This window comes from Temnothorax nylanderi, unplaced genomic scaffold (genome assembly GCF_030848795.1).
Source record: "Temnothorax nylanderi isolate EJ_2023f unplaced genomic scaffold, tnyl_v1.0 TNYL_tig0551_pilon, whole genome shotgun sequence".
In the NCBI taxonomy this organism is placed as follows: Eukaryota; Metazoa; Arthropoda; class Insecta; order Hymenoptera; family Formicidae; genus Temnothorax; species Temnothorax nylanderi.
The window spans coordinates 79,095-102,815 of record NW_027249613.1 but is presented as its reverse complement, the minus strand read 5'-3'; the positions used below and the strand labels follow the sequence as shown (position 1 = coordinate 102,815).

General features: G+C 35.2%; 1 long non-coding RNA gene and 1 pseudogene across 1 annotated transcript; one reads left to right on the top strand and one right to left on the bottom strand.

Annotated features, from left to right (window-relative positions):
• Positions 1-1,620: 1,620 nt before the first annotated feature.
• LOC139783860 (uncharacterized) lies at positions 1,621-3,316 on the top strand. Its single transcript, XR_011721404.1, has 3 exons — positions 1,621-2,098; positions 2,234-2,531; positions 2,609-3,316. It is a non-coding gene; the product is annotated as an uncharacterized lncRNA (long non-coding RNA).
• Positions 3,317-21,181: 17,865 nt separating this feature from the next.
• LOC139783858 (uncharacterized) lies at positions 21,182-22,402 on the bottom strand (annotated as a pseudogene).
• Positions 22,403-23,721: the final 1,319 nt, after the last annotated feature.

The following is a 23,721-nucleotide window of genomic DNA, read 5'->3' as shown; positions in this document are numbered from 1 at the left end:
TTTGGTAATTTTAAGCCGTGTCGCTCTATTTCTAATTATTCGATCCCCGTTCAACGTTTAGATTGAGATTTATGTTTTATGCATTTTTGACAAACTGAAATAATATTAGTACCAGATTAAATAAAATTAAATTGTTATACATATAACACTACTACATTTACAGATGTAGCACGGACGCGCACCAAAATGATGATTTATCAGAAAATAAACGTGGCTACATAGTACCAATTTCGAAAATGGATGTACTGGCGATAGTGTACAGGTGCTTTCGAAATCGACGGTCCCACGAAAAAGGCCGGGATGGCCTCTCTCAGACTTCTCTCTGATATTACTTATTTCTCATTTATTTCATTTTCTTATTACTAAATATTGCTTATATTAAATAATAATATGAAATATTGATGAGGTATGATTTATAGGAGACTGCCGACTGGTATGCATTCGGCAACTTTCCCCTATTTTTGTCAGTGTAAGGGAGAGGGCAGCCAATCAGAACGCGCCATTTTAGGGGTAGCTTATTGGTAGAGAGAAGCCGGCAAAATCGACAAGAGGCGACCAATCAAATGACGTCATGTGATCACCCCGAAAATGGCGCGTTCTGATTGGCTGTAATAATGTCTTCATTTTATCAGAGGTATCATTATCTTTTAGGTTCTCGAAGAATACAGAACACAGATCAAGAGCAATGGAAGCCTTTAGAAGAATTGTTTCATATTTTGATGTATTTATACAAAAGAAATTGGATATCATTAAACAGCTACCTCTTGAAATATCCAACATGATTTTTGGCATGTTGGACAACCGATCTCTCCGGTCGGTTTCAACGGTGTCTGAAGCATGGGAAACGATATCTATGGAGGAACGTAGACGCAGGCTCCGCCTTGCGAAATTAAATGTAAAACCTGTAAAACGGCAACCTGTAAAATACAATAAAATTCTGACGTTCAAATTCAATGAACGAAACGGCAGGGCTGTTAAGGTAGATCCGAATCGATCTCGCCGATTACAAACACTCACCTCCTTTAGAGATAAGAGAAGTAATCTGCACTTTTAAATAGAAATGTAATGAAAATAAATGTATATGGCGTGTAGTAGCATTAGTAGTAATAAAGTAGTAGTAAATGGCGGATAGAAATATTGTAAGTTAATTCCTAACATCATCTAGATTTAAAAAGATACTCTGTAACTCTCGTTGGTTTTCAAGTCTGAGTTGTCAACCCGATGTTTTGCACTAGACCTATATGAAATCATCTTTTCACGAAGACCATCTATATAGATGGACCATAACCATAATTTAACCATAATTTAATCATGGACCGTAACAATAATTTAACCATATTCGACGCTGCGAGAATCTATGTATGTACTTGCTATAAAAGTTACGAATAATTTCTAACAGAATATGAAATTATACATATGTATATTTGTATATTTGTCGTTTATTACCGACATAAATTAAGTTTATACCATTCCTTTTTATAAAAATACAGATATTTGCCATACAGATAATAAAATGTTAATAAAATTTTTTCAATATTGTGTGTGTGGTTGGAAAACATCGTCGTTGAAACACCTTTCTTGCTATCTTCTTTATAACTTTATCCCAAATACTATCTTTCTTGAGTTGTGCGATTTGTTCTAATGTTCCAGATTTTGTAGATTACTTGAATTCTTAAATGTGTGCGAGTCTTCTTAAAATTTCTCTTTGTCAATCTATTTAGAAATGTATAGATGTCTATTCAAGCGTATGACGAAGGACCATTTCTAATTAAGACGCGTACGCGCATGACAAAAAATAGGAGACAGCTTGCTAATTAAAGCGATTTTCCCTTTGTTCCGCAGATACATCTCGTCGAAATTCAAGAGCCAATCCAACAACTCACCCGAGAACAGTATACATATTAAGCTGGCCATTCTGAGGTGAGTGTACCTGGCTTCCTCTTTGAATCGTACAGCATTGCATAAGCGGACACGTCTCAAAATTGCGATTTGTCTTTGTAACCTTTGGTGCCAGTCACGCTTGTACTCCAAACTTTATAATATGCGCAAACAAGAGGTGAAAGAGGTTTAGAAGATCGTCAACGATTTCAATCAAAAGGTGAATATTTTTTACTACCTGGATCATCTCATTTTTCACATTCAATACATTAATTACTTCAAACATATTACAATTTTTATTTTATTACAATTTAAATCTGCGCGTGAGTTATAATTGTTGAAAAAATTATTTTAGCAATCACAGCAATCAGCAGCTCAGACAACGCCTGCTCAGGGGGAGGGACAAGGTACACCTTCTCTTTCGCCTACACCGTCGCCCGCCGGTTCTGTAGGTTCCGTCGGTAGTCAAAGTTCCTCCGGATACAGCAGCGGTGGGCAACATCCGGCAACATCGGTCAATGGCCAATACATTAGCGTGCCTATGCACGTCTACAATGCAATGATAAAGCAAAATCAGTATTCAGGTTTACTTACGAATGGCCATGACCTCTGGGACTAGGCAATAAAGCAGGCGAAACAGGAGGAGAATAGAAGTACGTAGAGAAATAAAGACTGAATCCAATGAATCTCGTTTCGATTTTGTAATGGCTGTTTTTTCTCGTGCTTTCAGGCTTTTTCATCGACTTGGATCGAAGATTGGGACCCCTGAGACATCGTATAGCTCGCTACGCAAGCTCGTGCGTTACGTTCAAGCGGGTATAAAGAAGTTACGAGCTCTCTGACCACAGTGGCACAGCCCCCGACCACCCACCCCAAACTACATTACTTCCCTTCCTCAAAACATAGTCACTTACCCGACCATGTACACGTAGTTGCGAAGCGTCGTTGCGTCAATCATTGTGACGTCAATCAACAACCCAGCGATGCAGGGAGACGTGAGAAACGGGAAGGTGTGATAGCGGTGATATAGCGAAATCATGGACTATTTTCTCTGCGAGAAGTGGTCTCGGGGGTGCGATCGAATCGATAACGAGGGTCACGGCAATGTAGAAAAAGGAGAGAAAAACGGGAGCAGCTCGTGAGCAGGTCTCTTTAGCCGGACGACGTAGAGGCATTCTTGATATAAAAGCAGCAAGTTTATAGTCAATTGCAAAGCACGTGCCTGAGGGAGCGAGGGGAAAAGGCGGCCGACCGAGGAAGGGGAGTCGCTTTATCTTCCCTTAGGAAAATTTACTTAAAAAAACTTAAAATAAACTAGAAAGTTTACCAAAGAAATTACTATTGATAAACTATTGATAAACTATTGATAAACTAGAAGTGATTTCGAACCAAACTTTAAGTATTTCTATAATATACTTTAAAGGTTACTTTAAGTTAACTCATGCAATTACTATTAATCACCCAAAAAAAAATATTCTGTCATTTAGGGGCTCCCGCTTGATTTTAGAGGATTTTATTCTGAAATACGGTCTCAAGAAGATATTTTAAAATCTAGAGGAATATCCTCTAACCATGAGACACTAGATTTAAGATTGCGTGTCCTCTTAATACTAGAGGACACTGATTTCCGATATTCACCCGGAATAAAAAAAAATTATTTATTTCGAAATTTTATTACTATTTTATAACTAAATTTGTTTCTTAAGATGCAGTCTATGATTATAAATATTTTCTCGTACTTGAAAAACACACTTACCTTGGTGGGATTCGAACTCGGGACCTCTGGATCGTGAGCCAACTGCCTTACGTGGTAGACTACTTCTTAATTTAATGTAAGTGTTATATATAGTCTACATATGTCATAACCAGCGCAAATATATAATTTTTCAAAAATTATCTTAAGAAACAAATTTAGTTTAATAATTATTTCAGGGATAAGTAAATTTTAAGGTAAGTATTAAAGCACTTTAAAAATTCCAGATGCAATATAGAAATAATAATAAAGAAAATAACTTAAAAGTTATCGTCTATAACTGTAAACCTTATAACTTTAAAATACTTATAACTTTAACTTTATAACTTTAAACCTTGAAGATTTAACCACATGAAATAAATCTTCTTAAAAGTTTGCTTCCATGTAACTTTTAAGTTAAGATCGAGATTTATAAAAAAACTTTAAAGTTTAATGTTTTCTTATAATTACCTAAGATTTATTAAAATTACTTTAAAGCTACTTTTCCACTCCTTTAGAGTACCAGAATACTATTTTAAAGTCAGTTTTTAAAACCTTTGGTTTTCTAAGATTATTTTACAGTCAGTTTTGAAATACTTCAAAATTTCTTAAATTACTTTAGATTAACCTTTTACACACTTTAATTTACCTAAAAATTTCTTAAGTAAACTCTTAAATTTTTAAGATTACTTTTAAGAACTTTAATTTTATTTAAAGTATATTTTCCCAAGGGATGCGTTCACGTTAGGGCCTAAGCAGAATGGCTGTCTTGGCAGTGTTTTATGTCTTAAGTCTTTGTCTTATGTAACGCACAATGCTGTACAGTATGGTACAATATATACATCCCATACATAAGACAAAGACTTAAGACATAAAACACTGCCAAGACAGCCATTCTGCTTAGGCTCTTACTCTTTCAGACGAGTTTTCGATCTGTCCCCGTTCTTACGATCGCTTCTCGATCAGTGAATCGTCCCGAGAAAAATTCTGAACGCGTCACGGCAGCTTCGTTGTTTGGAGTTTTATCAGTGATTTGATTCGCCTCATGTCTCAAACGCATCTCTTCCCCCGCATTCAATTAACGAATCGACAACGAGTGGATTGCAGCGGGAAAGTATACGTACTCGGTAATCGTCCCGAGTTTCATTTTCTCGGAAGGGATTTTTATCAAATATAAGATCGAAACACGATCGCGTAGTTTTAATACATATCCGAAATCTAAATTTAATTCTCTCTTAAGTGATTAACGAACGTTACCCAGCCGAAGGATAACCAACAACATTCTCCGAAACCGTAAGACCAATTATCATTCGTTTAATTTACAAAATCGCGTTGTTGTCTCGTTGCTGATGTGCTCTGTTAGCAACATCAGGAAAGATAACGAAGAGAAAACGCAGGCGGATTGGCGGGATCACGACGGCCCATAGTTACTAAGCGCGGTCCAATGGTTCACGGGATACAATTTTATATTTCGCGAGTGCTAAAAAGAAGAGACTAAAAGTTAAAAGTAAAAAAAAAGAAAAAGAAGTCTATTAAGGAGCTTCAAGAATATTTTCGAGACACATTTATAGCAGATACATATATCAGGCCCATTTTCCCGCCAGGCCGACCGCCCTAAAAAAAAGAAAAAAGAAAGAACGCAAATTTGACGAGACACCAAGTCGAAGTTCGGCATAATTTTCAAGAAAATGAAAAACGGTGGGAATCAAGAGACACGGTAGTGTCTCGCGCCAAGTACACGCGGAGCGAGACCGACCGTGACTCTTTTACGCGACGCGACGAGTTGCGAGTACTCGAGATGTTGAGATCTCGATAACGAGTGAACGGATCAAGTTCTAAGTAGGCTTAATCGATAGCTTGGGGTCGAATTAGGGGGGGGTTTCTCTTATAATATTTCCGCTACGTGCCCTACGAGCGGAGATATTGCGACGCAAAGTCCAAATGTAAAAATTTATTTTTAAGGTGGCTCTATAGTAAACTAAAAGACTAGCCACATAAATAAAACTTTGGGAGGTTGTTCTTTAACATATAATAAACCATCTTTTAAAATTTGAGACCCTGTTGCCATGTAAATTATTGCAAACGAGCAATATAAAAAATCACTTTTTAACATAGCTCTTATGGGAGGTTATTGAATTTTTACCGAAAATGATATGATATCTTTTAAGAAAAACTAGAGATGTTAATAAAAAACTGATCACTGAAAGATGAAATCACAAGCTTTCCAGTGGTATATGAAAGGTTGTGTGTTGCCATGGATTTTTAAGAAATATTTGATCGAGAAAGTGATGATGCATGCGTGTCACGGAAGTAAAATGTCTATCCTGCGAACAAGCAGCTGCTCTGCGAACGAGCTGCAACGACTTTTTTTTTCGCAAATTGGCCTTTTCTTTTTCCTCTCGTACGACGAGCAGGATACTTTGGAGGCATTTTGTTTTGCTTGGAGGCTTTTGTCTTGCTATGTAGTATGTACAAGCATGGACACGCTAAGAGGTTATAGACGCCAGCGGGGAGACGGCGAGTCGGCTGCTAGATCTATACTATCTACACAGTACTTGCGCACTGACGCAAAAGAAGATGGGTCTTGCGATCAAGACAACATTAATCAATCGACCTTTTATAATTATTATAAATTTATAAACTACTTATAAAAATCAATGGGAACATTATCAATATTAATAATTTTTATTTAGATAAGATGTTTAGGAAAAATCATAATGTATTTTATCAAGTTTTATGTGAGTTGTATTATTGACTAACGATGTCACTATAGAGCCACCTTAAGATACGTCGTCGTCTACGTCGACCGTCTCTCATGCCTCATGCCATGCCATCATTTCATTGGCTGGAGTCGCGTCACTTTCACTTTTTCGACACCAGGGCGGTGCTAGTATCGCCAGTTTCGATATGCACATATGTATACGTGTGTGTACTGCGCGAGTGCAGACCAGTGCAGACAGTGCGTTTAGCGCGCTGTCACCTGTCACAGTCAGTTATAACCTATAATACGGTATAGTGTCCCACGTGAGTCGCATGGCGGCCGAGCTGAGAGGCGGACGTTTTTTCGTTGGCGGGCTTTTGCGAGTTTCTTTCAGGCAATTTGACGGCGCATTTAGGTGTTTGTTAGAGAGTAAGAGGGTCAAGGGAGATATAGGCTACTGTAATATTGATTTGGGGCTAATTTGATAAGTATTCAGTCCCCCGTCGGAGGGGGGAAGACCGGTAGGATGTCGACGATAGGAGGTTATGATAGAGGCAAAGATGAAAAAGGAGGCTCGGCAGAGAGAGACCTAACCGTTATGAAAAAGATAAAGGAGAATGAGGTAATGAAAGGTAAAACGAATGAAAATAGTCATCTAAGGCTAGAGGAGGAAGTAACTAGGAAAGATAAAATGAACCCCGAGGACAAGAATGATAAAGACGAAGAGGTAAATATGACGGAAGAAAAAACTGCGTATACGGATGCGGAAAAGAAAGGAAAGTATGTAAAAAGTAGAAAAGATAACATATTCGTGATCGTACAAGGTAAGTTAGTTAATCTTAGCCAAGTACATGAAAACAAAGTAGTAAGTGTTGAAAATAAAATCCCACGATTTGATAGCGATTTCGAAGGAATGAAAATTATATGTTGTAAGTTAAATAGTCAGAATATTTGCAATAAAAAAGGCATGAATATGGTCAAGATACAAATGTCATTACATAAAATTAGATGCTATCCTGATATTTTCGAAATGGATCAGTTCAATCTGGCTAGGCTTAAGTTTAAGAGTATGTTAGATGCTAATATTTGTCTGGAAAAAATAACTAAGGAATGTAAAGATATTCAGGTTTATATAGATAACAGATCAATTACCAGTAAAGGAGTTGTATCGGACTGGCCGTTCAGTATCCCCGAACTTTGGGAGGCACTGGGCAATAGTAGAGATATCGTACAAATAGAAAGGATGACAAGAAAGCGATTTGACAAGGAGAAGAAGACCAGACTAGAGAACGATACAGATAATATATGCATAATTTTTAAAGGAAATGTTCTTCCAGATAGCGTTTCTATATTCGGAGGCTTTGGCCATTTGAAAGTAAGACCTTACGTAGAGGCTGTTAAACAGTGTTTTAGATGTTTCAGGTTTGGTCATATTAAGGCAGTCTGTAAAAGCTCGGAAAAATGTGGCAGATGTGGAAATGAGGCTCATGACGAATGCAATCTGGAATATTTCTGTATTAATTGTGAAGGTTCACATAGGTCAACCTATAGAGGATGCCCGGTTTTCCAGTGGAATAGGGAAGTAAAAGTAGTGATGGCATATCATAATGTAGCGTTCAACGAGGCTCAGAGAATTCTGAAGGGCAAAGAAAACAAGACGACAAAGGATTATGATAGATTTGTCAAACCTGCGAATTGGCCGGAATTAAAATCATATGCAAAGGTCGTGAAGCAAAATCCTATGGCTCAAAAGAAGAAGGATGTTAGAAGACCGGCCCACAAAGAAGACGAACAAGATAATTTTAAAAGATCGATATATGAAAAAGATCCTAAAATATCAAAATCGGTAGTAAATAAGCGCGTAGATAGTCCAAATAGGAATCAATTATATTATAGTAGGTTTAACACTAGACAGGCAGAGATTAACAGGGATAAAAGAGGTATAGCTATAAGAAGTATAGATGACGAATCAGAAGATGAAAGTAGGATTAACAAAAAGAGAAGATATAATATTGATAGTCACGAGTCTAGTGGTATTGGGAACTTCTTTAGAGATATAATGTCTCAGGTAGCTCGGGAGGAATATTCAAAGAACAGTTTAAGAGATGTGGAAATGCTAGATATTAATAATTGGTATAATACTTCGGAGGATAATTATGATAGGTTTTATGAAGGGGAAGAAAATGCACACAATCAAGAGTCGGTGGATCAGAGGAATAGGGATAGTAGAAACAGAAACCAAAGGTTTAGAGGTCTTGTAAATTACAGGTCCAATTATGGTTAAAGTAGTTCTATGGAATGCTCGCGGTATTGGAAACAAGAAATATGAATTTGATTCACATATTAAGCAATTTGATATCGCAGTTATAACTGAAACAAAGGTATATGATCTTAACAAATTTCAAATATCAGGTTACAATATAGTAGGGAAGGAAAGTAAAGGTAGTAGTGGAGGTATTATTATCGCTATTAGTAAGAGAATAGAATTCGAAGTAATTAAAGAGTGGTATATTGGTTCAGAAAATTTTGATACTTGTGGTATTAGGATACACAATTCCAAGGTGAAATTCAATCTTATAGCTGTCTATAGGAGACCAAACGGTAGGGAAGCTCCTAAGGTCTGGTCCAATCTACTCAATTTTGATAAGAAAGGAGTCGGTTCAATCATAATGGGGGATTTTAACGCCCGTAATATCTTATGGAATTGCAACGATACAGATTTCAATGGGGATAACTTACAGGTAAAATTCTTCAACCAGGGATTTTTATGTGTAAACCAAGATACGTTGTCGAGGTTAAATTATAGTAATCAAGCACCCTCTAATTTAGACTTAATTTTCGCGGATAATAAAATAATTGATTACATTAATTATGAGCAATTGGAAGACGCTTGGGAGTCAGACCATTTTCCATTAAAAATAGATATAGATGTTGAAGTCATAGTTTTTAAAAAAACCACTAATAGATTGTCAACAAAGAATACGGACTGGGTATTATATCAGAAAATAATGGAAAAAAATATGGAGGAGCTAGAAAGAAGCATGATAGGTAAAGACTTTCAAACAAGGTACTCCTTATTTACTGACAAAATGAAGACAGCGGTGAATATAGCGTCAGGTAGGAAAGATACCTATGTAAGAAATATAAATCTAGAAACAAAACAGAGAAAATCGACCAAACAACAAGTAAGATGGTGGGATTCGGAATGTACAAAAGCTATAGAAATGCGCAAAGAGAAATTGAAGATATTCAAGAAGCTTCAAACTTTTCATTCATTTATAGATTACAAAAAGCAGGTAGCCTTGACGAGAAAAGTACTTAAGAAAAAAAAGAGAGAAAATTTTAAAAATTTTTGTAATAGTATTAATAGATTTACTAGTATATCTTACGTTTGGAATACAATGAAAACTTTTAAAAAAGCTAGAAGTAGAATAAGTTGGAATAAGTGGCAGTTAGGCGATAGAGAAAAGGTCATAAGAGAAGAGATAGATAAATTGTCAGCTTCTGGAGTATCTTGGAGGGCATTAGAGGATGATACATATAATAGAGAGGAAACAGAATTGGATTCGCTATTTTCAGTGGCAGAATTGTATAGGGCATTAGGGATGATTAAAAAAGATTCAGCTCCTGGCAGGGATAGTATAGATTACAAAATGATAAGGAATTTACCAGAAAATGCCTTGCAATGTTTACTACGATTGTTTAACGATATCTGGATAGGATCAGGCTTTCCACAAGAGTGGAGAGAGTATCAAGTTTTATTTATCGATAAAGTGAACAAAAATAAAGTTAGGCCGATATCATTATCATCATGTATGGGTAAATTAATGGAGCGACTTGTAAACGAAAGACTCATATGGTGGGCGGAGAAAGAAGAAAAATTACATTCCATGCAAAATGGTTTCCGAAGAGGTAGATCATGTACTGAAAACCTTGTGAAGATCACCTCGGACATCAGGACAGCCTTACTCAATGGGGAATATGTATTAGCGGCATTTCTTGATGTGGCATCAGCGTATGACAACGTTGTTTTTCATATATTAAAAGCTAAGCTGAGAAAGATGAAATGCCCTGGCAGGATCTTTAAATTCATTAATACCTGGCTGGACGAGAGGGAAGTCGAGTATATTATAAATAATAGAGAAACTCTGAAAAGGATATCAAGGAAGGGCCTTCCTCAAGGAGCTGTCTTGAGTCCCATTCTGTATGCTTTGAATACTAACGACATCACTGTGGACGTGGATACAGACGTAATGGAATTGGAATTCGCCGATGATATCGCAGTCTATAGGATGGATCTTGATAGGGAACTTAATAGGAGGAAGATCGAAGAAGCTGTTAACATTATAGCAAGCAATCTTGAACTAATAGGATTGGATTTAGAGCCCAGAAAAACAACTTTGGTGGAATTTTCTAAAAGTGGCTTTGTAGACGATACCTTCATCACAGTAAAAGGCGTGGTAATACCTAACAAAGAAGAATCTAGATTCCTTGGAGTTCGTATGGATAACCAGCTGAAATTTACAAGTCACATTCAAGATGTAAGAGCCAGAATAGAAAAAGCCAATTCCATTTTAAAATATTTAAATAGTGTTACCAGGGGAGCGGATTGCATTACAGCACTTATGCTATATAAAAGTTTAGTTAGATCGGTTTCAGACTACGGATGTTTTGTATATGCCCCTACCAGCAGCACCTTGAGATTGAAACTCGAAAGAGGACAGTTCTTGGGATTAAGAACCGCGATGGGTTTTAGGAACAGTACACCCACAAATGTGTTAGTAGCAGAGGCCAAAGTGGATTTATTAAGCGAAAGAGCTAAGATGTTAGCCAAGAATTTCTGTTCTAAGATTATCAAATACGGCAATCCAGAAATTAAAAAGAGTATAAGTAATCTAAGTAAGAAAGAAATGATGCATAGATTACGATTTCCACAGAAAAAGAAAAGCATAATCTCATTAGCGTGGGATAGAGTCAACTTACTAGCGAAAGATATGGGCCAACCAATGAATAATTACGAAGTATGGGATATGAAGTACGAAGTTCTTACGGAAGATATAACAATAGAGTTGGAAATAGGACGGTCTCATAGTGCTAGAAGAAAAGAAAAAGAAAGAAGAAATGTAGAAGATATGAGGTATAGGAAAAAAGATCTGGACTTTATTAAGGAATTCTGCGATGTACACAAGTTGGACAACCCCCTGGTCATCTACACGGATGGCTCAAGATCTGAGGATATGGTATCGACAGGAGCCAGCGTGGTTTTTGAAGAGAATGATCACGCTTTTTATGTTAGCCTTCCGAGGTTGTGCTCATCATTTTCAGCGGAAGCCTTTGCAATAGCTACTGCGTTAAAAAAATTGGAAAAGGATCAAGAACAAGGAGAGAGAAATAGCAAGCATATATTAATTTTGTCGGACTGTCAGAGTGTACTAAAAGCCATAAAAAACAATAGGCTAGACGTATATAAGAATAGTTATATATTAGACATCAGAAGACGACACTTTAGGTTAAAAACTAAATTCGGTTGGACAATTATCTATGGATGGATTCCAGCTCATAGAGGATATACGGGAAACGAGATTGCGGATAGTTTAGCGAAAGTAGGTGCGTCAGAAGTTGCGGAGACAAACATCCCTGTTCCAATATCAGATTTAAGAAGCATATTTAAGGAAGAAGCCTGGAACAACACGCAGGATATAATAGTTAGCGAAAGTCAATACAAAGGCAAGGATTATTTTCGGGATTTTTATGACAGAGATAAAAAGCAGCCTTGGTTTAAAAGAATTAAAGCGGAGAGATATTTTTATTCTTTCATCAACCGTATAAGAGCGAATCACTACAACTTAAATGAGTCTTTGGCCAGGAAGAACTACATAGATTCCTCTAGATGCGACTGTGGATACGAAAGGAAAGACATAAATCACGTGATATGGCAGTGTAGTAGGTATGATGTGGAAAGGGAAGTGATGAACGAGGAATTGGTAAAACGTGACATCTTTGGAGCAGAGGACATAGTAGAATTGATTAAGAGAGAAGACTGGTCTAAAATTGGAGTAATATTCAACTTCATAAAGCAGATCGGGAGAATTATATAACGACTCGTTACAATGAGTTTTGCAAAACAGGATCACATAGATAGAAGATAATACCAATCAATACTAAACTACGCTATATAGCCCAAAGGTGGGGCTGAAGGCGTCTACAACTCCAACCGGAGTTGATAACCTCAAAAAAAAAATAGTGTCCCACGTCAAGTACGCGCGAAGCGAGACCGACCGTGACTCTTTACGCGACGCGACGATTAATATTTTTTCTGATTCAAGGTAATTGTTTTATTTACATGTAATTATTCTATTATTATACGACGCGAAGCGAAACCGCACCGTGACTCTTTTACGCGACTAAGTGCATGTGACAGGAATTATAATAGTTTACAACTCTTGATAAGTCAAAGAATAATAGTTTACGTTTACGTGAGTATTACTTTTGTAGTAACTTATACGAACGATATCATCGTAGTTACTATAAAATCTCCCGTTTATGCGGAGGAATTATCGTATCGTTCGTAAGTTACTACAGAATTAAGTAACGTTCGCGTAAACGTAGTATAGGTTCGATTACCGATTTCGGCGATTTCTTACAAAATTTTACATAAAACGCGAGATTCACTTATGGGAGCTTTCCAGCAAGCGACACAAGTCGACACAGGTATCGTTTTGTCTTTGTTACTCATTGCCAAAAAAGAAAGATAGAACGACGTTTGTGTCGGCTTGTGTCACTTGCTGGAAAGCTCCCTATGTATGCAAGTTTAACGCCTACTGAGTTAATATGAAATAATTTTCCTAAATGTAATAAAAATAACACGATGTTATATATGCGGTTTGCCGTGATTATATATATATATATATATATATATATATATATATACACACATGTGATTTCTGCCCAGTGCTCTGAATGTTATGTGATTTTCGCCCAGTGCTCTGAATGTCATCTAGTAATACATATCATGCTTTGATACAAGGAACGTGAAAAAGAGCAGGAAAAGAAAAGGACAAACAGAAGAGACAGATTCAAGCTTTGTCTTTTAATCTGGATGAAGACAATGCCGAAAAATCCCCGCAGTCAGAAAATGAGCAATCTGATGGCCTCGCGATTAAGAAGATTAAGAAAAATCCAGATGTAGATACAAGTTTCTTGCCAGATAGGGAAAGGAAGGAGGAGGAAAATAAACTTAAGGAAGAATTGAGGCAAGAATGGGCTAGAAAGCAGAACGTGTTGAAGGAAGAAGAAATTGAGATCACATTCAGTTATTGGGATGGATCTGGCTATCGTCGGAGTGTTATAATGAAGAAAGGTGAATGTCTCAGTGATTTAGAGAATTTTTAAGTTATTAAAATACTCCAGTGTCACTTTTGGAGTAACATTGGCGTGATATATAATGTTCTACTGCATAAATTAAATTTTCACATACAGGTAATTCTATCTATCAGCTTCTTCAGAGATGTTTAGAAGTTCTGAAGCGTGAATTCAGCGAGCTTAAAACAGTAATGGTAGATCAGTTAATGTATGTCAAGGAGGATCTTTCTTATATTACCGCACCATTATACGTTTTACGATTTTATTGTAACTAAGGTAAAGATACTAAGTGATAAAACTTATGAAGCAATATCACAATGTTGGCATGTTATTTTAATGTATGTAATATTGCGATTAGGCACGAGGAAAAAGCGAACCTCTGTTCACATTTGACGTTCACGATGATAGTCGTGTTATGCACGATGCTTCTGTCGAAACCGAGGAATCACATGCCGGAAAAATTTTACTTAGGTATTTATCATTAAAAGAATACTTTGTATAATTCTCTTTTATGTTATTTCTCACTAGATTATGGTACGAGAGGAACAAACACATTTTTTCAGCAAGTAGATGGGAACCTTTTGATCCAACGAAAAGTTATGACAAGTATACAGTGTCGGATAAAAATAGGAAGAAAGATAAAATCTGATAAACTTAGATTCAACGAATTGTCCAATTTCGTTTAAAGGATTCAGATTCAAATTCATTCAGTTATGTGATAATATTTAATTCATTTACTCGATTATGTAGCTCTACTAAATTACAGTCCTTTGAATCTGAATCCTTTAAACGAAATTGGACAATTCGTTGAATCTAAGTTTATCAGATTTTATCTTTCTTCCTATTTTTATCCGACACTGTATACTTGTCATAACTTTCGTTGGATCAAAAGGTTCCCATCTACTCGCTGGAAAAATGTGTTTGTTCCTCTCGTACCATGATCTAATGAGAAATAACATAAAAGAGAATTATACAAAGTATTCTTTTAATGATAAATACCTAAGTAAAATTTTTCCGGCATGTGATTCCTCGGTTTCAACAGAAGCATCGTGCATAACACGAATATCATCGTGAACGTCAAATGTGAACAGAGGCCCGCTCTTTCCTCGTGCTTATAGATATCCATTAACAGGTGGTACTTATGGTCGGCAGTCCAGACTCCGGAAAATCGCATTTTGCAAAGAATTATCTGAAGGAATACGGATACGTCAACAGAGACACTTTAGGCAGCTGGCAGAAGTGCATTGCTGCAGTCCAACAATACTTGAATCAAGGAAAAAGTATAGTTATAGACAATACCTATCCTGATCCAGCTTCGAGAAAGAGATATATTGAGATAGCCAAGAAGCGCAATGTCTCGGTCAGATGTTTCGTCATGACGACAAGTATAGAACACGCGAAACGTAATAATAAGGTAATCGAAAATTAACATTAACCGTCATCGTGTGAAAGAATCGTATGAAGTAATGTTTCCGAAAATTCTAATCGATTTATTATTATATTACAGTTTCGCGAGTTGACTGATCCAAGCCACATTTCAATCAACGAGATTATTATCAACTCCTACGTGTAAGTAGATTTTAGATATATACATCTCTACACTCAAAATTATTTATCTTTGATATGTAATTATACTTTGATGTTACTCTTTTGCAGGTAAATGGTCGACAGAAGCTTACAATGTGGTACAAAATTGTTCCTCAAAGGGAGTTGCTGCCCAAACTCAGATTGAAGGTCGCATTCAAACTAATATTTATGCAAATATTTATTTTATGATACAAAATTATGAGGTAAGTAGTTATTATTATCCAATCTTCGAGAATCTCTTTGCAGATGCGCAAATTAATTGAAATTAATTGATTTTTTAAAGCTAATTTCCCTTACTGAAGAACTGGTAATGAACGGACATGCTGAACAAGTAGGCATGGGACCAGATGAATGAAGCCAGAAACACTTGAATCCATCTGTACATAAGAGTTGTCAAGAAACTCTACAATTTTCACGCATAATCCGCGATTCTTACAACAGTATGGACTAGAGTTTAATACAATCGCCATTGATGATCCCCTTTAATCGCGTCAAAATTGATTATTTCGCTTTTTGACTTCGTTCTTTACTCATGTTGTAAAATAGTTTTCCGATTGTGTAGAATATTTTATTTAGAAAGAAATTTATAAAGATTGTTATATTGATCGTAGAGTAGAGAAAACAATAAAACTTAACATTTTACAAAGTAGTGTCACATTTAAACTAGAACATTGTATCGAATAACTCAGACGAATTAGGAAATTCGTTTCTACGTGACTCATGTCTATTTCTGATTGGGGACGATTCGAGAACTCATTGAAATAATTTAATTTCTTTTCACGTTTAAATTTAGGTCACCGTAGATTAAACTTGTTACCTTAGAAGTTATTGTTAAATGGCGCAATTTATTTAATATTCCGCACTTCACTGTTCTGGCATAAAATTATTTTATGTTTCAAAAGATGGAGACTAAGCTTTCGGATTAATCCAGATGTACGCATATATACTGTATATATTTGATTAATTGTTTACTTAGATATCGATGATTCTTGCGCGATATGCTAATACATTTTTTTCTATGCAAGATTTCAATGCAGTAGAAACTAGTTAACTGAGAAAAAGAGTCTATAAATGATTCGTAACTCGTGCACTTGCGCTCAACTGGAAACGTTTGGCAGTTATGAAATGTTAATATTTAATAGTGTTGTTAAACATAATATAGAAATATTTTTCTAGGAAATGTATACAAGTAAGGTTACAATCATTAAATCGCTCACAGTGCTCACGTACATAACTTTGTCGCGCGCTGCGATTAACTCAATTTATTATAATTTATTATAATTTTTTAACAAAGCGAAAATATAGCGCAATGAACATCGTTACGTAATAATCATTCGTAATTCATTTTCGTGTATATAATAATTTTCGTGTATATAATATGTAGCTGACCGCAATCTTTGACTCTATTCAAATTTTGTACAACACTTCATTTAGCATTGTATTAATCATTAAGTAGCTTTGAGTACATTTAGTAGCTTTTGTATATTCGTCAATTTAATCCTTGAAGTTATTAAGACTTGCATGAATTTTTACCGCAAGTCCTCTTACATCTTTTATACGTCTTCTGTAAAATATATAAAAATATATCATAACTGAATTAACTCGCATATCTTGGTCTGTCTTTTTTTCTCCATTGCTTAACTTCTATTCGCCTCCCGACTTGACGTATACGCTACTATACTCGTCCAAGACGTTATTCGCGACATTTACAAGCTCTCTGTCTTTCTCTTCAATCGCTTTAAAAAAAATGTGTCGTCTTGAAGTGATTGATCTCCCTAAAGGATTTAAAAGTTACGCTTTGCGAAGACATAAGATATACGTTAGCTGGAAAATCGATTCACAGCGGGATTAGAAAAAGACGGAATGTTATGCGGTCGGTTCTTCAACAGTATAACGGGTAAACGTTTCGCGACTAGGTTAATCCACTTGCATATCGGTCATTGCGATCTCGCTCTTGTACATACTTGACTCATCGTCATGAGACTAGCTCCATTGTTCGCGAAGATACTTTTCTCTTGTTCTCTCTTCTGCTACCCTAAGGCGCGCGCGCGCGCGCGTGTGTGTGTGTGTGTGTGTGTGTGTGTGTGTGTGTGTGTGCGCGCGCGTGTGTGTGTGTCAAACGTTTTACCTATTATTAACAACTTCAGACACATTACATTTTTATTTTTAAGTAGTAATTTTTTTCTGTGGTATACATATGTATAGCATTAACAAGGTGTACAACTAAAAAGGTTACAGATTATTATTTTTAAAAAACTAAGCAAAATATTAAATTGTTGTTTTCTTTAGAAATAATAGTCCGTAACACCTTTAGCTTCACATCTTGTACATACTGTTTATAAGATTATAAGATATATTGTTTATAAGATTAAGATGCGTAACACTACAAAAAGGCGTGATATCCGTACAAAATTACCTTTTTTAAAAAAAAGGTAAAAAAAGGCGCCAAGTACACGCATAGTAGTGTATATGTATTATGTTGTTACCTCGAAAAAAACAAAGTGGTAGTATAATACCTCCAAATAGCTTTACCCTGTACATACTGTTTATAAAATGCGTGATACTACAAAAAGGCGTGATATCCGTACAAAATTACCTTTCTTAAAAAAAAGGTAAAGAAAGGCGCCAAGTACACGTACAGTAGTGTATATGTTGTTACCTCGAAAAAAAAAGAAAGTGGTAGTATTATACCTCGAAAAAACCTAAGTAACAAGTGGTAGACGTACTCTTTGTATCTCGAAAAATCTCGAAAAAATCTAAGCAGTAGTATCTTTATTTCCAAAAAATTATAACCCAAGTGATACACATCACAAAATTATGTTACCTTATCAAAGAAGAGTCGCGCTTCAAGTGATCTATTACAATTACAAAAAAGAAATGATATCTCTTTAAATTACAACGCCAATTACAGAGAGAACATATATATTGCTTCAAAAAATAATTGTTGCACTACTTTGAAAAATCTTTACATGGTGTCAATTAGAAAAAGAATGTATGATAACAATTTTATAAGATTAAAAAATTTTATTTAAATTTAACAAGGGAATACAAGATATTTAAATACAAAGTTTACATGTGTATTTTTTAGTGGTCACAAAGAATTACAGAGAAACAGTACAAAATAAAAATATTTTATTAAAATATTTAATCCAACGAGGGAATACAAGGTATTTAAATACAAAGTTTATATATGTATTTTTCAATAGAATAAAAGATTTAATCACAAAGAATTACAGAGATAGTACAAAATAAAAATATTTTATTAAAATACATAAATTTTTCTTGTAAAAAAACTTGGCGCTGCTAGACCTCGAAATTTTAAATAAATAAGGATAACAATAAATAAAAATAATTCATAGAAGAATGCGACGGGAGTAACAAATGATTATCAGCGTAGTGTGTATGTGCGAGCGAGTGATATGGGTGTGCGTGACGACGGCGAATAATGCGGCTTATAATTAAGTATAGGATAAGTTTATTTATTTATTTAAAATTTCGAGGTCTAGCAGCGCCAAGTTTTTTTACAAGAAAAATTTATGTATTTTAATAAAATATTTTTATTTTGTACTATCTCTGTAATTCTTTGTGATTAAATCTTTTATTCTATTGAAAAATACATATATAAACTTTGTATTTAAATACCTTGTATTCCCTCGTTGGATTAAATATTTTAATAAAATATTTTTATTTTGTACTGTTTCCTCTGTAATTCTTTGTGACCACTAAAAAATACACATGTAAACTTTGTATTTAAATATCTTGTATTCCCTTGTTAAATTTAAATAAAATTTTTTAATCTTATAAAATTGTTATCATACATTCTTTTTCTAATTGACACCATGTAAAGATTTTTCAAAGTAGTGCAACAATTATTTTTTGAAGCAATATATATGTTCTCTCTGTAATTGGCGCTGTAATTTAAAGAGATATCATTTCTTTTTTGTAATTGTAATAGATCACTTGAAGCGCGACTCTTCTTTGATAAGGTAACATAATTTTGTGATGTGTATCACTTGGGTTATAATTTTTTGGAAATAAAGATACTACTGCTTAGATTTTTTCGAGATTTTTCGAGATACAAAGAGTACGTCTACCACTTGTTACTTAGGTTTTTCGAGGTATAATACTACCACTTTCTTTTTTTTTCGAGGTCAGTGAATAACGACAAAATGATTGACATATATCTCGATATTTTATAAGAAAAGATTAAGTTTACAATAAATAACGTCGCCCATCGATTTGCCAACTCGAGATTCGGAGAATCGCGAGATCTGAAATATGTGCCAGCATAGCCGGCAACTGGCATAGCGACGTCATAGCACAAGAGAGAAGGAGACAACGATCGTGTTCTGTCCTTCTTTGCGCCGAGCGTACACGGACAGAGGAGCGTGGCATTAGTGTGCGTGGCTATCCCTTGCGCAGCCTTGCGGCGCATCCCCTCCACACGCTGTAGCATGCTGGTCGGTCTGCACAGCGGCATCCCTGCTCCGAGCCCGCCGATAAATCAGCTAACTCAGAAGTAATATAGGAATAAAGATTACTCCGAGCCCGCCGATAAATCAGCTAACTCAGAAGTAATATAATAGAGATTTCTCCGAGCCCGCCGATAAATCAGCTAACTCAGAAGTAATATAGGAATAGAGATTACCTCCGAGCCCGCCGATAAATCAGCTAACTCAGAAGTAATATAATAGAGATTACTCCGAGCCCGCCGATAAATCAGCTAACTCAGGAGTAATATAATAGAGATTACTCCGAGCCCGCCGATAAATCAGCTAACTCAGAAGTAATATAGAAAAGGTGTTTGGAGGGTTAGAAGGATTAATGTTTAAGGATTATGGATTAATGTTTAACCGAGAGAACTTCTGGACACACAAAAAATGGGGATAAATAAATGAAGTGTATATACGACTTACTACTTGACGCTGGTTGGATTGAGAGTAGAAATAGCCGGAACCGATGATCCTCGGGCCCTCAGCGAACACTCGTAATTTGAACGCGCACAACTCAACTTGGAAGTCTGACTGTAGGGTTCGAGGAGACCGAAGTTCAGGAGATGAAGATGAAGAAAAAAAAATGAGGCTGAGTGCTCCAATGTCGGAATTTATATAGGAAAGTTAAGGGATGGAAGGATGAATTTCGTGTGGGATGTATCAGGTTTTCATTTGGAGGACTCCGGGTTGGAGAGATGCTTCTAATTTTTGTTTAAAGGATTTCTCGTTGGCGGGATGTTTTTAATTTGGGTTAAAAGGATTTTCCATTGGGTGGGTTGGTCTTCACCCAAGAGGTGGATTCTTCAGTTTTCGTCTATCCTAGAAAGCTAGAGACGGTTATCGGTTTTTCCGGCTGTTCATTGGTGAGTCTCCTCGTAAGGCCCCCACTGTCTTGTTGGGGGTGCAACCCAGCGATTCTTCCAGTGACTAATTTGTTTTCGACTATCGCCGATTTCTCTTTTTATTAGAGTCCCTTATTTATCTCGCGACCCTGCTCGAATTACTGACAGACGATCCATATCCTTCTAATCTTAAGTGCAATTTTATTGGAGTTTTATTGCTAAGTGCAAACAGAAACTTCCGCCACGTGCTCTCAAGATTTCTAAAACCACGTGTTAGATTTCGTTTCTGCTTGCCGGAGCATCGCGCGGGCAATTTGAGCTAGTCGCATAATATAATCCAGATCCCCATCAACCCCTGTCTGGAAATAAGGCCCCTTTTACGCGTCGTGTCGCCGGGTTTATTGTTATGGGCCCGATAAGGTTCATGAGAATCTGGTCACCATATGCCCCGTCCGTCAGTAATTTGTCATCTAGAGGGCTGCTTTTAGTTGCCCAACCAAATAGGTGGTTGATCGTAAAAAGGGAATGTGAAGAGATCGATGCTCACTCGCCGATCGATAACCGTCCGTGCTCAGTTTACTCATCCCTACCTTAAGGGATATCTTAAGCGCTTAATAGGAATTTCTGCGAAAAAAGGGAAATCGTGGAGTTCGCAGAACGTAACAAAATCTAAATTTAATTTTTCGTTTAAACGTGCACGTAACAAGGCGGAAACATTTTTGCGAAAACATACTGAAGAATATTTTGTTTGGAATTGAATCAGCTTCAATAAATGCATGTTTTAAAAAGGATATACACGGGTAAGTTACGAAGGTTTCTCTCGTACATATTCTCTATGAACTAATTGCATATATTCTTCACGTGTTGTATCTATTGTTAAAAGACTCTGTTTACACGCTAGACAATTTTTGAATTGTTTCAAAGACAAAGTCTTTTTTGCAATCCAGCCAGCAACATACACTTGACTATTTCTATTTGATGAGATTTTATGCATATTGTTTTATGCGTAATTTGAGATGATTCTAGAGAATCTTCTTCTACTATTTGTTTTGTAGTGTTTACATGAGAAACGTTTTTCACAAATTGTTTAAATGTAAATAACAAATCACCGTCATTTTTATTTTCACAGTTAAAGTCCATAGACCCTTTCGAAGTCAAATTATTAATTAATAATGTTTTGTACGATCCACAGAATTGGCTACAAGAAGGATTAATATTTCTACGTCCATGGCTACGAATCATACCAAAAAAAATTTTCTAATGGGTCTTGATTAATATTTTTTGTCTTTAAGAACTGTATGCCTGCGTTATTTACTTTTTTCTATATGTTTTGAAAACCACGTAGAGTAAAAATCCAATTTTTAAAGATGGTATGCACCTAACCGATCCTTTAGTTTTGGATCTACATACCGCATATGAGACAGTTTTTTAATAGCATATGGCCAAAAATCGTGATGTTTGCTTTTTTTTTACTGCAACGCGTAAAGAAGTCTCCGGACGCAAAGTATGTGCGTCGACAGAATCAAACACTTTGTTAAAAAAATATAATGCGATCGTTGTATCATATCTTTCCTTGTTTGGCATTTGTAGGGGACCAATCTGCGACTCAACAAATCCTCCTGCAAAGATATATAAAATACATATAAATATATATATATATATATATATATATAGCATAATGTTGTTGACATTTTTACCTAAATAATATCTAAAAATGATGTTGTACTTACTATATAGAACAGCGAGTGCTTATCAGAACAGCGTGGGATGTTTGTCTCTTCATCGTACCGCAGCTTGTTTTGATCATTATAACACGACCATGTACTTTTACTGACTTTTAGTGAATATACACTAATTTTTGCAGCGTAAAATCACTAGTAGTTTACGTTTTCTACTGATAACAACTAAGATAGTTAATATACATGTTACTTGTATTTAAAAAATTTGTTTATATACAAAGATATGGAACTATGTACATAAAATTCAATAGAAAGTATGTTTCTTGAACTCTTTATTTTGATAAATTGCTAAACAAATTACAGTTTTATAACTAATTAACTTCCATATATTAATATTAGAAATATATTAGGAATTAGAAATGTATATTAATTCTCTTACATAAAAGAAATTACTTAACTTAAGTGACAACGTTGAGAATTCAGATCGTAATAAAAAGAAATAATGAAGATTCTATGATTTTAGAACATAAAAATCTTTAAAAACTTTAGTATTTTGAATTATTCAATATCAGAAAACATATTGATTAAAGAAAAATAATTTTGTTTATCATGTTAATCAAGAATCTTACATAGGTTGGGTAATATAAGAAAAAAATATAATAAAAAAATACTATATTATAAGCTTCAAAACTTCTGAGGCATTTAAATGGCTTGCGGATTCATCTCTTCGGGATCTTTTTGTTGTCTGTTAAGCCTTTGACCACCTTGGCGAAACGATTTTTTTTGTGATATCTTCAAACTCTTTGTTTGTGAATTGATGTTGAGCCAAAATTGTTGCTGAATGAATTAAATGTAAATTAAATTTTATATTTTGTAAATATAAAAATATATTTTACTTTGTAAATATAAAAAAATATATATTTTACCTTGTATTGCCATTAAAATAGAGTTTAAGCTACTGATTTTAAAATGATTACGTAATCCTTTCCAGGACGATTGTTTAGCAACTTCATTGGAAAATATAGTTCGATATATACGAATTAAATTTTCCTTAGCGGATCTTCCGCCTATGCGAGATATACACAGCATCTTTAGAAATATAACGTAACGTTAATATAATTTCTATCATTTTATTTAGATAAAAATTACATTTAAGTAACTAAATTCCTAGTTAAACTTACAAATTTGTTGTACTCATCTGCATTTTGTGATAAACGGTTTTCAAAATCTGTGATTTCATCAATACTTTTAAGCGGAAGAGATTGTTGCATATTTAATATATCAAAATCAGCAGGTGCTTCAGGCTTATGTTGATTAATTTGTTTTTCTACTTCTTTTAAACGAGCCTCTAGATCTTGTATTCGTACTGAAACAGTAGCTAGAGCCGTATATACTTTTTGGAAATGTTCTGAAAAATTATAAGTAATATTGAGTAAACAGTGAGATA